Source organism: Papaver somniferum, chromosome 5 (assembly GCF_003573695.1).
Source record: "Papaver somniferum cultivar HN1 chromosome 5, ASM357369v1, whole genome shotgun sequence".
Taxonomy (NCBI): Eukaryota; Viridiplantae; Streptophyta; class Magnoliopsida; order Ranunculales; family Papaveraceae; genus Papaver; species Papaver somniferum.
Genome location: NC_039362.1, coordinates 152,014,161 through 152,027,076, shown reverse-complemented (window position 1 = coordinate 152,027,076; position 12,916 = coordinate 152,014,161).

Genomic DNA, 12,916 nt, shown 5'->3' with positions numbered 1-12,916 from the left:
GTTTTATGTACCTAGTGTAAGAAGAAGCTTGATATCAGTTGGTATACTTGATACCAAAGGTTTTTGTTTTTCTATTGGTGGTGGATCTATAAGTATGTATCGTAACTCTCAACTTGTTGGTTTTGCGCCACTTGTTGATAATCTATACAAGTTGAATATCGATATTTGTGCTAAAAATTCAGAGTTGTGTATGTATGTTGATGGTTCTAGTTCATCTGTTAAGGGTACTAAAAGAAGTTTAAATTCAGAAAACTCTTCTATGTTATGGCATCAGCGTTTGGGGCACATATCTAGAGAACGTATGGAGAGACTGATAAGGGAAGGGATTCTACAACAACTGAATTTTACAGATTTTAGTACTTGTATTGCATGTATTAAAGGAAAACTTGTTAAAACCATAAAGAAGACAACAATGCGTAGTAAAGACTTGCTTGAAATCGTGCATACAGATATATGTGGTCCTTCTACTATTGCTTCTAGAGGCGGACAGAGATACTTCATTACTTTTATAGATGATTTTTCACGTTATGGGTATGTCTATCTTATTCATCAAAGATCTGATGCTCTTGAGGTGTTTCAAACTTACAAGGCAGAAGTTGAAAATCAACTTGACAAGAAGATTAAAGTGCTGAGATGTGACAGGGGAGGTGAATACTATGGCAAGTCAGATTCTTTTGGTGAAAATCATGGAAAATTGATGGATTTTCTGCAAGAGCATGGAATCGTACCTCAATTCACTACTCCTGGATCACCGGAGCAGAATGGAGTAGCAGAAAGGCGAAACAGAACTTACAAGGACATGGTTCGTACTATGTTATGCAATTCTACCCTTGTTGAATCTTTCTGGAGAGAAGCCTTGAAGACAATATCATACATTCTGAACCGAGTTCCTAGTAAAGCAATACCTATGACTCCTTTCGAGATGTGGACATGTAGAAATCCTAGTATAAATCATTTTCATGTATGGGGTTGTCCAGCTGAAGCGAGAGTTCATAATCCGTTTGAAAAGGCACTTGATTCTCGCACTACAACCTGTTTCTTTGTTGGATATCCAAATAGATCAAAGGGTTACAAGTTTCACTGTCCATCTAAGCCTTTCGAAATTGTTGAAACTAACAATGCTATATTTCTAGAACATGATGAATCTAGTGGGAGTTCAGAATCAAGAATAGTTGTGTTTGAAGAAGAAGAAGAAGAAGAAGAAGGTACTCCTACTGAACATAATGAAACTTCAGTCCACAAGCCATCTGAAGTTGGTATTCCAGAATCTTCTAAAGATAATGAAGAAGGTGAACCAGTTCTGCGAAGAACATCAAGACTTCGAAAAACTGTTGTGAAACCAGGGTTCAGTACATTCATGATTGAATCAGACTGTACAACTGATGATGAAGATGAAGCGTTAACGTATGAGCAGGAAGTAAATGACAAGAATGCTCATTGTTGGCTTCCTGCCATAGATGAGGAGTTGCAATCAATGGACAAGAATGGAGTTTGGGATATGGCAGATCTTCCTGAAGGTGCAACGACGGTTGGCTGCAAATGGATTTTCAAAATCAAAAGGAATGCTGATGGGAGGATCGAAAGATACAAGGCTAAACTAGTAGCCAAGGGTTATACACAAAAAGAAGGTGTCGATTATGAAGAAACCTTCTCTCCAGTTTCTAAGAAGGATTCTTTAAGAGTAATAATGGCCCCGGTAGCTCATTTTGATCTAGAATTGTTTCAAATGGACGTCAAAACAGCTTTTTTGAATGGTGAACTAGATAAGAAGATTTATATGCTGCCACCGAAAGGTTTGACGACTCAGAAACAAGAAGGAAGGGTCTGTTGTTTAAAGAAATCTCTGTATGGGTTGAAACAAGCTTCTAGGCAGTGGTATTTTAAATTTGATCAAGTGATAACCTCGTTTGGTTTTGTTGAAAACGTGCTTGACAGGTGTATATATCTGAAAAGTAGTGGGAGCAAGTTTATCTTTTTGATTCTATACGTCGATGATATCTTGCTGGCTACTAATAATATTCATATGCTACATGATACTAGGAATTTCCTTTCAACTAATTTTGAGATGAAACACTTAGGAGAAGCTTCTTATGTTCTAGATAAAGATAAGTCACGATAGAAAGAGAGGTTTACTGGGCTTATCTCAAGAAGCTTATATAAAGAAGATTCTGAAAAGGTTTGACATGCATAATTATGCAAAGGTGAGATCATTAATAAACTACAGTGTCCTAAATCAGATTTGGAAATGAGTCGAATTGACTCAAAACGATATGCATCGGCAGTCGGAAGCTTAATGTATTCCATGATTTGCACCCGTCCAGATTTAAGTTTTGTTGTTGGTATGTTGGGACGTTATCAGCACAATCCAGGTGAATCACATTGGAAGGCAGTGAAGAAAGTGTTTCGATACTTGCAGCGAACAAAGCATTTTCAGCTTGTTTACAGAAGATCGATAGAGTTAGAAGTTGTGTGTTATTCTGATTCTGATTTCATGGGCTCGGATAGTCTGAAATCTACTTTAGGCTATGTTTTCATGTTAGCTAATGGTGCTGTTTCATGGAGAAGTGTTAAACAACCAATACAAGCTCAGTCTACAATGCAGGCAGAGTATATTACTTGTTATGAGGCGACTACTCATGTTGTATGGTTAAAAAACTTTATGAGGGGTCTACAAGTGATAGATTCAGTTTCTAGACCAATGAAGTTTTACTGTGATAAACAAGCTGCAATAAGTTTTGCGAAAGACAATCAAGGGACAGGTAGTGTAAAGCATATAGATGTTAAGAATTTCCTGGTAAAGCGCAAAATAAAGGAACGAGAAATTGATATTTCTCATATTTCGAATGACCGTATGCTTGCAGATCCAATGACGAAAGGTTTGAGCCCTAAAGTGTTTAAAGAGCATGTGTTTTCTATGGGTGTTGTTGTTGATATCTTTTGAGTTTTACTGAAGCTTGTATGCTGTGATTATATATTATATAATCAACTACTTCAGTTTAGCATATCAAAGTGTCTTTGTTTTATATGCTCTTACTATATGCTTCTATTTGGTCTCTTAATTGTGACATGATACGGTTCTGTTTTGCAGATGACAACACTAAAAGTGTATGCCAGCTAAAAATATGAACTTAATGACAATGGACCGTCTTGATTTCTGATTATAGAAATGGACTATGCATCGTTTAAGTGGTGCTTAAGTCTCTATAGTCGTTTTCTAGCGTGCCATTTAAATTAAGGATAAAGTTCTTCATGGTCTTTTACCTCACTGATTCAGGTTGAAGTTTTTCTAAAATTCAGGTGGCCACCTACATTCTTGTACTGCTATCTAATCCAAATGTTTTCTTAAATGTTTTCAAAATTTAGAAAATTTTTGTTACTGACCAAAAGTGGGAGAATGTTAGCTTTATTTTGGTTTAGAAACAAATTAAGATTTGATTTAACTAAATTGGATTAGTGTAAGCCTAATCAGAAAGTTTAAGGTATAGATTATGCATGAAAGTTTTCTGTCATGGTCAAGGAATTGATATTTCTTTGACTATAATTGGTGGCATAAAAGATTGTATGTGTTGTTATGGAATGGTTCTTCAACTGATGATGGCAGGTTGAAGGACATCTGTTCCTATGAAGCATGAGGTGGACTCCATTCTAGCCTCTTATATAACTAAAGTTTATACCATCAAAAAAATAGAAGAGGAGATAGAATTGGAAGTTTACTAAGCAAGAAAAGTTCCATAGTTCTACAGATTTCATTGATATCTAGTTAACATCAAACTTGTTCCATAATCTAAGGTATGTACCTAACTATATCATGTTATGCTTGAGAACTATCTAGTTATAGAATAGAAGATCCTAAACATCAAGTAAAGTCAGCATAAAGTAAACCTTTCTAAACATGGAAGAGAAATCATGAATTATCATGCTTAGCCTAAAGTAATCATGTTTAGTTGCTGAAATTCTAACAATACCCACAAACTTCTAGAATCTCACAGGACAATACAATAATTTCTACCGTTTAAATCAAGAAAAAAATACATGTCGATGTTATTGTTGCCAGATTCGATAACATCCCCAACAACTCTTGTGTTGAGAAAATGATGCAAATAGGAACCTAGCTGACCTTTACTAAAACACAGTTCAGAAATTTATTAAGTAACTAAAATTATAAAAATTATTCTACATGTTTGAAGATGGCAAAATGCTAGCCGCCAACAGAATCATCGTCCGCATCCTGGATGTAACCAACATAAATCATGATCGTTATCTCACAGAATTCTGCCTACTTGACTCTACAGTTCTTAAGAAATTTATTGATGACTGCTGACAAGCTTTAGTACTGTGTGCAACTCAAATATCCATTTCTATAAATATGAAACTGATTGTGCCTCAACAAAATATGTATCAAATTTGGATCGCCAAATTATATTCAGAGGTGAAAACAAAATAGACTCCTTCATATTGCTAGGAACGCTATCCCTTTTCAGTTGTCACGATCTTCCTTCCACATACTTGTTAAACTCAAATGTACTTATAAGAAATAAGAACGAAACATTTACTAAGTATGCATCCAACTCTCCTATTGCAATTAGATCAAGTATGCAACAAATTGCACATTAACAAAGCGATATAGCTTCAACAAAAAAAAAAAAAAAAAAACTGCCATAAATTTGAGATTGGTGACATAATAACATACCAACAGTAAGCTAAACATAATACCCGTTAAAATAACGTGAAAAGGTTTATACAATCTCAAGTTGAAACCCACATAGATATAATGACATGAATATTACTTACAAACGCGAAGATTACAGGATATTGAATGTATTAATTCAGGGCTTTTTTGCTAGCTGCTTTGTCGTCAAATCACAGCTTGTTGCCAACTCAATATCAGCCGAATGCATTACTTTGATATCTTCTTCTCTTAATTCTTTCAACGAAACTAAGGAGTTCATGTGAGGTAATATTTGAACAAGTACACTCAAATCCACAAGTTTGTTTGAGGTTGAAGCAATTGGGTCATATATACCAATAGAGCAACCATCGAAACATAAAATACCTCCACTCTTGGTGAAGTCTAACAGTTCTTTTACGGAAAGACTAAACTCTTCACTCCAACCCAATGAATCGTGTTCCACCTGCTCGTTCGTGTCAGGAATATCATTCTTATTTTTCAGCAGCCATATGTCAAAACATTCAACAGCTTGACGGTAACATCTGATAGAAAAATATAAAATTCTGCTTAGTTCCCCTATATAATATTGATACCACATACCATTCGGTGGCAAAGGAGGTGGTGAAAGACGTCCAATAAACGTTTCCTCAGTCAAATCAAATGCCAAAATCCTTCCCTTTTTTCTATCCTTCCAATACAACACTCCATTCACAAAGACACCTTTCACGTGACAAACTTTGGCAAAGTTATTGTCAAACCTCCCAACATTTTTCCACCCATTTCCACTCCCAAGTGTATACACCACGACCTCAGAGTATTGAGGTATGCCCTTAACTTATACATGTCAACAACTTTATACTCATTACTCAAAGGAAGGTAACCAAATCCGCATGACCAATGGATATACTGACTGGAGTCAAAATCTCTGCTAAATTTTGGATGCATGACATACTCCCTGGTCACAGGGTTACAAACACAAACGGTATTATCTTCGAATCCATAAAGACAGACTAAACCATTAGACGAACCAATAACGATATAACCAGCAGGCGTAAATGGCGAGGTTAAATTGATCCTTCTAATACTATCAATAGGTATCTCGTCTTGATTCTCGTTATAATCAAAATATTTAAGTTGTTGATTTCTAGAATTAACAAGAAAACTCAACTTACCTGCAGATTCAGTGGAGCGATTAAGAAGACGATTTAAATGCATACGAAAGAATGATGGATGAGGAGAAACAAGATCTCTCCAGGACTTGCACACAGATTTGCAGTCTAGAATTGATGTAGTTGGTAAACGAGTTATAATGTCTAGCAAGATGTCTGTCGGGAGATTGTTAAAATTCCACATTGAATAAGAGGGATTTACAGAGAGAAGAAAATTACTAAATTTTTGAATTTGATGAATCAGGAATTTAGGTTGTGAGTTGGAACTTGGAAGAAAAAAATATACCCACTGAACACAAATGACAGAAGTAGTCTATACGAAGTACATTAGATATTTCCACCCTAACTTTGATAAGGGGTCGTACTAATATTTAGGCACATACAGTTTCATTGGCTTATCCATCAATTGTGAAAATTGAGCGAAAAACAACAAATGTATCGGTCAGATATTACTACTGCATCTCCATGCACATGAATATTCCAAATTTACAGTAGTCAAAACCTATAAACATGATTTATAAACTTCTGGATGTAACCTTATGAAGACCAAGTTGGTTATTGTTAGTCTTGTAGGTACTTTGACATGATCAATTCTCAACTTGATGATTATCATGTTTATAATTATTTTTGGAACTGGGAGAACTGGAATATTATTGTTCAGACATATAGATTTACAAGAGCTATTACAATGCCTTAAAACTTCTAACACAAGTATATTGTCTAATATACCCCCCTTCAATGTGATACTGGCTGAGACAGAATCATATTAAGAAGATTAAAAACATTACAGCATAATGTAAGAAGAAAGACAAACTAATCATCTGCTGAAGTGATCTGAACAGAAGAAGTTATTGAAGTAGTTGATGATGAAACTGAGATACCCAGTAATTGGTGTAATAATCTGGTAAAAGTTGGAGAACATAAACCCTTGGTGAAGAGATATGCTAACTGATGTTCATATGCAATATGTTATAGTTGAAGAAAACCTTCATCCACTAATTCTCTAACTGTGTGATACTGTATTTGTATGTGTTTTTTCCTGACATGAAAAACTGGGTTAGTAGCCAGTGATAGAGCACTAGTATTATCGCATAAAATTAAAGAAGGATCAACCAACTAAATATTTAAGTCGGCTAAAAGATAAGACATCCATTGTAACTCAGGTAAAGAAATAGATAAGCATTTATATTCTGCCTTTGCAGAAGATTTTGAAACAGTTGGCTGTTTCTTAGAATACCATGAGACAAGGTTAGAACCTAGATAAATAGCATATCCAGAAGTAGAACTCCTAGTATCTGGACAGCCATCCCAATATGAGTCTATAAATGCTTTTAACTGACAAAAACTTCCCTTTGTCAGAGTAATATACCCATGCCAATAGTGCATTTCAAATACCTTAAAATCCTCTTTACAAGTTGTAAATGCATATATGTGGGAGAGGGCATTAATTGTGATACATAATTAACACCAAAACATATATCAGGCCTAATTACTATCAAATACTGTAATGCCCCTACTATGGTTATGTATTCAGGAGGATCATCTAATTTAATACCATCATGTACGGACAATCTAGTACGCTTTACAACTGGAGTATCACATGGCTTGGAATCCAGCATTCCTGCCTTGTCTAACAACTCCAAAGTATACTTCTTTTGAGTTAATGTAATAGAATCTGTAGTTCTCACTGCCTCCAAACCAAGAAAATATCCTAATTAACCCAATTATTTCATAGAAAACTATTTCTTCAGACACAAAATCAAATTATTCAACATTGTAGGGCAACTCCCGGTTAACAAGATGTCATCCACATACAACAAAAAAACGAACATACCCTTTTTGGAGACATAAAAAAACATGGAATGGTCTGAAATAGATTTTTTAAACCCACAAGATATAAGAAAAGTGTTGAATCTATGAAACCAAGTTCTGGAAGCTTGTTTCAATCCATGTAAGCTCTTATTTAAATGACAAACATAATCTGAAGGATAATCTGGATTAATAAACCCATGTTGTTGTGCCATATAAACATCTTCATCCAAAAAGCCATCTAAAAAATGCATTACCGACATATAATTGTCTAACTTTCCAATTATATGTAAGTGTCATACATAAGACAACTTAACTACAGGACTAAAAGTCTCATTATAATTTATCTCATCCTGCTGATTATACCCTTTAGCAACTAATCTTGAATTATATCTATTTATAGTACCATCTGTCTTCTATTTAACCTTATAAACCCATTTTGAACCCAAAATATTCATATGTGACTCAGGTGGAACATAATCCCATGTATCATTGTTCTTCAATGCAATATACTTATCTTTCACAGACACTTGCAATTTAGGATCCTTAATTGTTGTCTTAAAGGTCTTTGGCTCAAAAACAACAGTTAACAAAGACTTATAAGAAGGAGAAATAGGATGTTTAACAAACAAATTGGAGACAAAATCAGAAAATTGTTTTGGTTTAGAAACACCTCTTTGAGACCTTGTGACAACAGTACTAGAAGGAACAAAAGATTCAGATGAAGAAATTTTTGTAGGCAAAAGAGAATCTGAATGAGAGTCAGATTGAGAAGGTTGAAAATAAAACTGAGTTTCATTAAATACAACATGTCTTGACACATAAGATTTCTTTGAAATTGGATTACAACATTTGTAACGCTTATGTAAGGGACTATAACCAAGGAAAACACACTTTACTGATTTTGGAGAAAGCTTATCAGCTCTTGAATGAGCAAGATGAGGATAACATATTATTAGAGTACTGCTCGTTCAAATCCGCAAGCGTTGATATCTCAAGCTTTTTTGTCAAGTTTAGTGATCAAAACTATAAGTCTTGATTTCTAGTCTACTTATAGCTATGTCTCGGACCAGGATAGAATGTGCAGTTGAGATTTAGACTTCACGATGTTCATCAATTGAAGACGAAGAACTACTAAGGGGAGCTTGTGGAACTTCATCAACAAAAGGTATGTGGAGACTGAAACTCATCTATCACTCAGAAGTCTATTTCTACTTTATCTCCTATTTGAGACAAAAGTTGTGTAGCTATATAGACTTCATTTTATACACATTTGATATTTCGAGCTGAGTTTAACTCGCTTACATATTTCTCGAAATATGTGTTGGTAAGCTTTCTCTTTGACCAAGTTCATCTTATATTCTTGATGAAAGTCAAAAGATGATCATGTGAAAATCGCCTGGTAACATGTTACATGATTTGTGTGAGACAGTCATTTGATGTAGACTCGGAATATTTCGTATTGATCATTCGATCACTTGAAAATTTCTTTGAAGCTAATAGTTTGTGTGAGACAGCTAGTGTCGTCATCCAAGAATGTTTCAATGATTTAAATAGAAGTTTAGAACACTTAACCACGATTGTATTATAAGATCAGTATGCGTAGTTGCATATATGTTGATCCAAGACCGGAACTTAGTATGCATACCCGTATACGTACTGGTTGGTCAGGTAAAGTCCGGGAGCTAGAGTACGCATACTGGCGAAGTCAGTTGAAGTCCGGGTACTGAAGTATGCGTACATGTACACGTACTGGTTTCAACTAAAGTTGGAAGTATACGACAGTATGCGTAACCCGTTTGCATACTGGCGAACACAGTCCAAGTCCGACTACTTAGGTATGCGTACACGTTTGCATACTTCAGTGGGTTATGTTCTAGAATCGGTCGTTTTATGAAATAATACATTTATATAATAAGGAATGCAATCTTTTGCAAACCATGGGTATAATATTCATGAATTAATACGAGTGAATCAAACCTAGCTATTTTGCTTCAATTGTGTCTTGTATACTTCTACGAGAATATAAACAATTGAACAACTCTATAACTAGTTTCATTTGATTCATTTGAACTAGTTGTAGTTAAGATGAATAAGGTTGAAATGAAAGTGTTCATATGGATAACTTCGGTTAACTATTGTTGAGCCAACTTAGTGTACACGTTTAGCTACGGTTAACTATATCTAATGTGGAACAAGGTAAAAGAAAGGAATACTAGATTGCTATAAGCAAGAAGAGAAGAGAATTCAAGCAAGAAGAGAAAGATAAGTGTTGTGTTTAATAATTTGATTGAGTAATAGATGGATCTTACAAGACTTAATCTAGCCTTTATATAGGCTTGAAGAATAACTAAACTAGGAAACAGAAAACTAAAAGGAAATCTAAAAGAATCCTAAAAATAAGAAAGACTGAAACTAGGAAACCATGGAAGCCAAACCTCTAAGCGGAATCTTCTAGAATTGTAGTATTCCCTGCATCAATCCCCCCTTCTAGAGTAAAACTCGTCCTCGAGTTGTCCAAACAAACCAGAAGTTCATTGTCACCATGAAACGTAAAAATCTCTTGAACATTAAATGTGTTGGAGATATTCCAATCATTTGGTAGATCAATAACATAAGCATTATCATTGATCTTCTTTAAAACCTTGAAAGGACCATATTTCTTCATCTTGGTTTTGTTATAAGTACCCACTGGAAATCTCTCTTTTCTTAGATGTATCATCACGAGCTCCCCTTCCTTGAAGGTTTTAAACCTCTTGTGTTTATCAGCATCCTCTTTATATTTAGAATTGGACTTCTCCAGTTTAGATTTTACTTCATTATGTAATTCAGTTGCTTTGTCTACAAAAGAGTCCGCTGCAGTATTTGTACTCTGTTTGGTGGGTAAGGCTACCAAATGAAGAGTATGATTAGGTACTTTAGAGTACACAATCTCAAATGGAGTTTTCCCAGTAGAACGATTGACAGAAGTGTTGAAAGCGAATTCCATATGTGGCAATAACACATCCCACTGCTTACTATTATCCAGGCACTTAGCTCTAATCAAATTCCCAAGTGATCTATTAACAACCTCAGTCTGTCCATCAGATTGCGGATGTGAAGTTGTGCTGAATTGTAGAACTGTGCCTAAGCGCATCCATAAACTTTTCCAGAAATAACTCAAAAATTTGGTATCTCTGTCAGAAGTTATAGACTTTGGAACCCCATGCAATCTTACTACTTCTTTAAAGAACAAAGAAGCAACATTAGAAGCGTCAGTTGATTTCTTACAAGCCACGAAGTGAGCCATTTTAGAGTAACGATCAACTACGACCATAACAGAATCATTACCTCTAGCAGTACGAGGTAAACCAAGTATAAAATCCATACTTATATCAACCCAAGGTGCATCAGGAACTGGTAAAGGAGTATACAACCCGGTATTTTGAATTGTACCCTTTGCTCTCTGACAGACCATGCATTTTTGTACGAACTTTTGTACATCACGTTTCAAAGATGGCCAGAAATATCTTTCTTCAATCAGGGCAATGGTTTTATCTCTCCCAAAATGACCACCAAGACCACTGCCATGTAATTCTCGCATAAGATGTAAACGTAAAGACCCTTGAGGAATACATAATAGATTCCCTTTAAAAAGAAAACCTTCTTGTATAAGAAAATCATCAACCCCATGAGTTTGAGAACTGCATTGATCCCATAGTTTGCAAAAATCTTCATCTTCTGGATAAATGTCTTTGATATAGTCAAATGCATAACTCTCATTACGAATTGTAGTTAATAGATGACTTCTTCTACTTAAGGCATCAGCAACTTGATTTAATTTGCCACTTTTATGTCTCACGGAGAAAGTGTATTTGTTGAGTGTGGAAAGCCATCGATCATGCATTCTGTTAACTTTAACAGAAGTATTCAAAAACTTCAAAGCATGGTTGTCAGTGTTGACAACAAATTCCCTATGTATAAGATAAGTATGCCACTGCTTAAGAGATTGAACAAGAGCCAATAACTCTAATTCATATGTAGACCATTTCTTTTGTGCATCTGAATTCTTCTCACTGTAATATGCAATTGGATGACCCTCCTGTGATAATACTGCACCAATACCAACAACAGATGCAGCACAATCTATTTCAAAAGGCTTGTTGAAATTCGGAAGTGCAAGAATTGATGCCGTACAAAGCTTTTCTTTAAGAAGAATAAAGCTTTTATCCATTGCTTCCGTCCACTCAAACTTCTCCTTCTTGAGACAGTCAGTCAAAGGTGCAGAAATAGAGATAAAGTTCTTCACAAATCTTCGATAGAAAGAAGCCAAACCATGAAAACTACGAACATCACGAATAGAAGTAGGAACTGGCCAATCTTCAATTGCTTGAACTTTAGAAGGATTGACATGAATACCATCAGTAGAAATCACATATCCCAAAAATGTTACTGAAGAAGCCATGAAGGTACACTTCTTCAAATTAGCATATAAAGAGTTGTCAGCAAGAACTTGAAACACTTGTGAAAGATGTTGGAGGTGTTCTGGCTCACTGCGAATAAAAATTAGTATGTCATCAAAATAGACAATAACAAATTTACTGAGAAAGGGTTGGAGAACCTGATTCATAAGTCGCATAAAAGTACTAGGTGCATTAGATAACCCAAATGGCATGACCAGCCATTCATATAAACCTTCACGTGTCTTGAATGCTGTTTTCCACTCATCTCCACCTCGAATGCGTATTTGGTGGTAACCACTGCGTAAATTCAACTTAGTAAAAATAATAGAGCCCGACAGTAAATCAATCATATCATCAATACGCGGGATCGGAAATCTATAAGGAATGGTGATGCGATTTAATGCTCTGCAATCGATACACATCCTCCATCCATTGTCTTTTTTACTAACCAAGAAGGAAGGACTGGCACAAGGACTGTTGCTAGGTCGTATCAAACCCTTTGTAAGCAAATCATTTACCTGTCCCTATAATATCTCATGCTCAGCAGGGCTCAAGCGATAGTGTGCTTGGTTTGGTAAAGAGGCTCCAGGAATAAAATCGATGCAGTGTTGAATATTCCGTAAAGGAGGTAATGCAGTTGGTAGTTCATCTGGAAATAAAACATTATATTGAAATAATAAGGGCTTCACCTTTGCAGGCAACTCAATCATAGGCTTAGAATCTTCATGGGAATGTAAAGAATGTTGTGGGTGCAAAGAACGAATAACAGTGGCTACGACAGCATCAGTCTGCGCACAAGAGTTTGAAGTGGAATTGGATGGACTAAG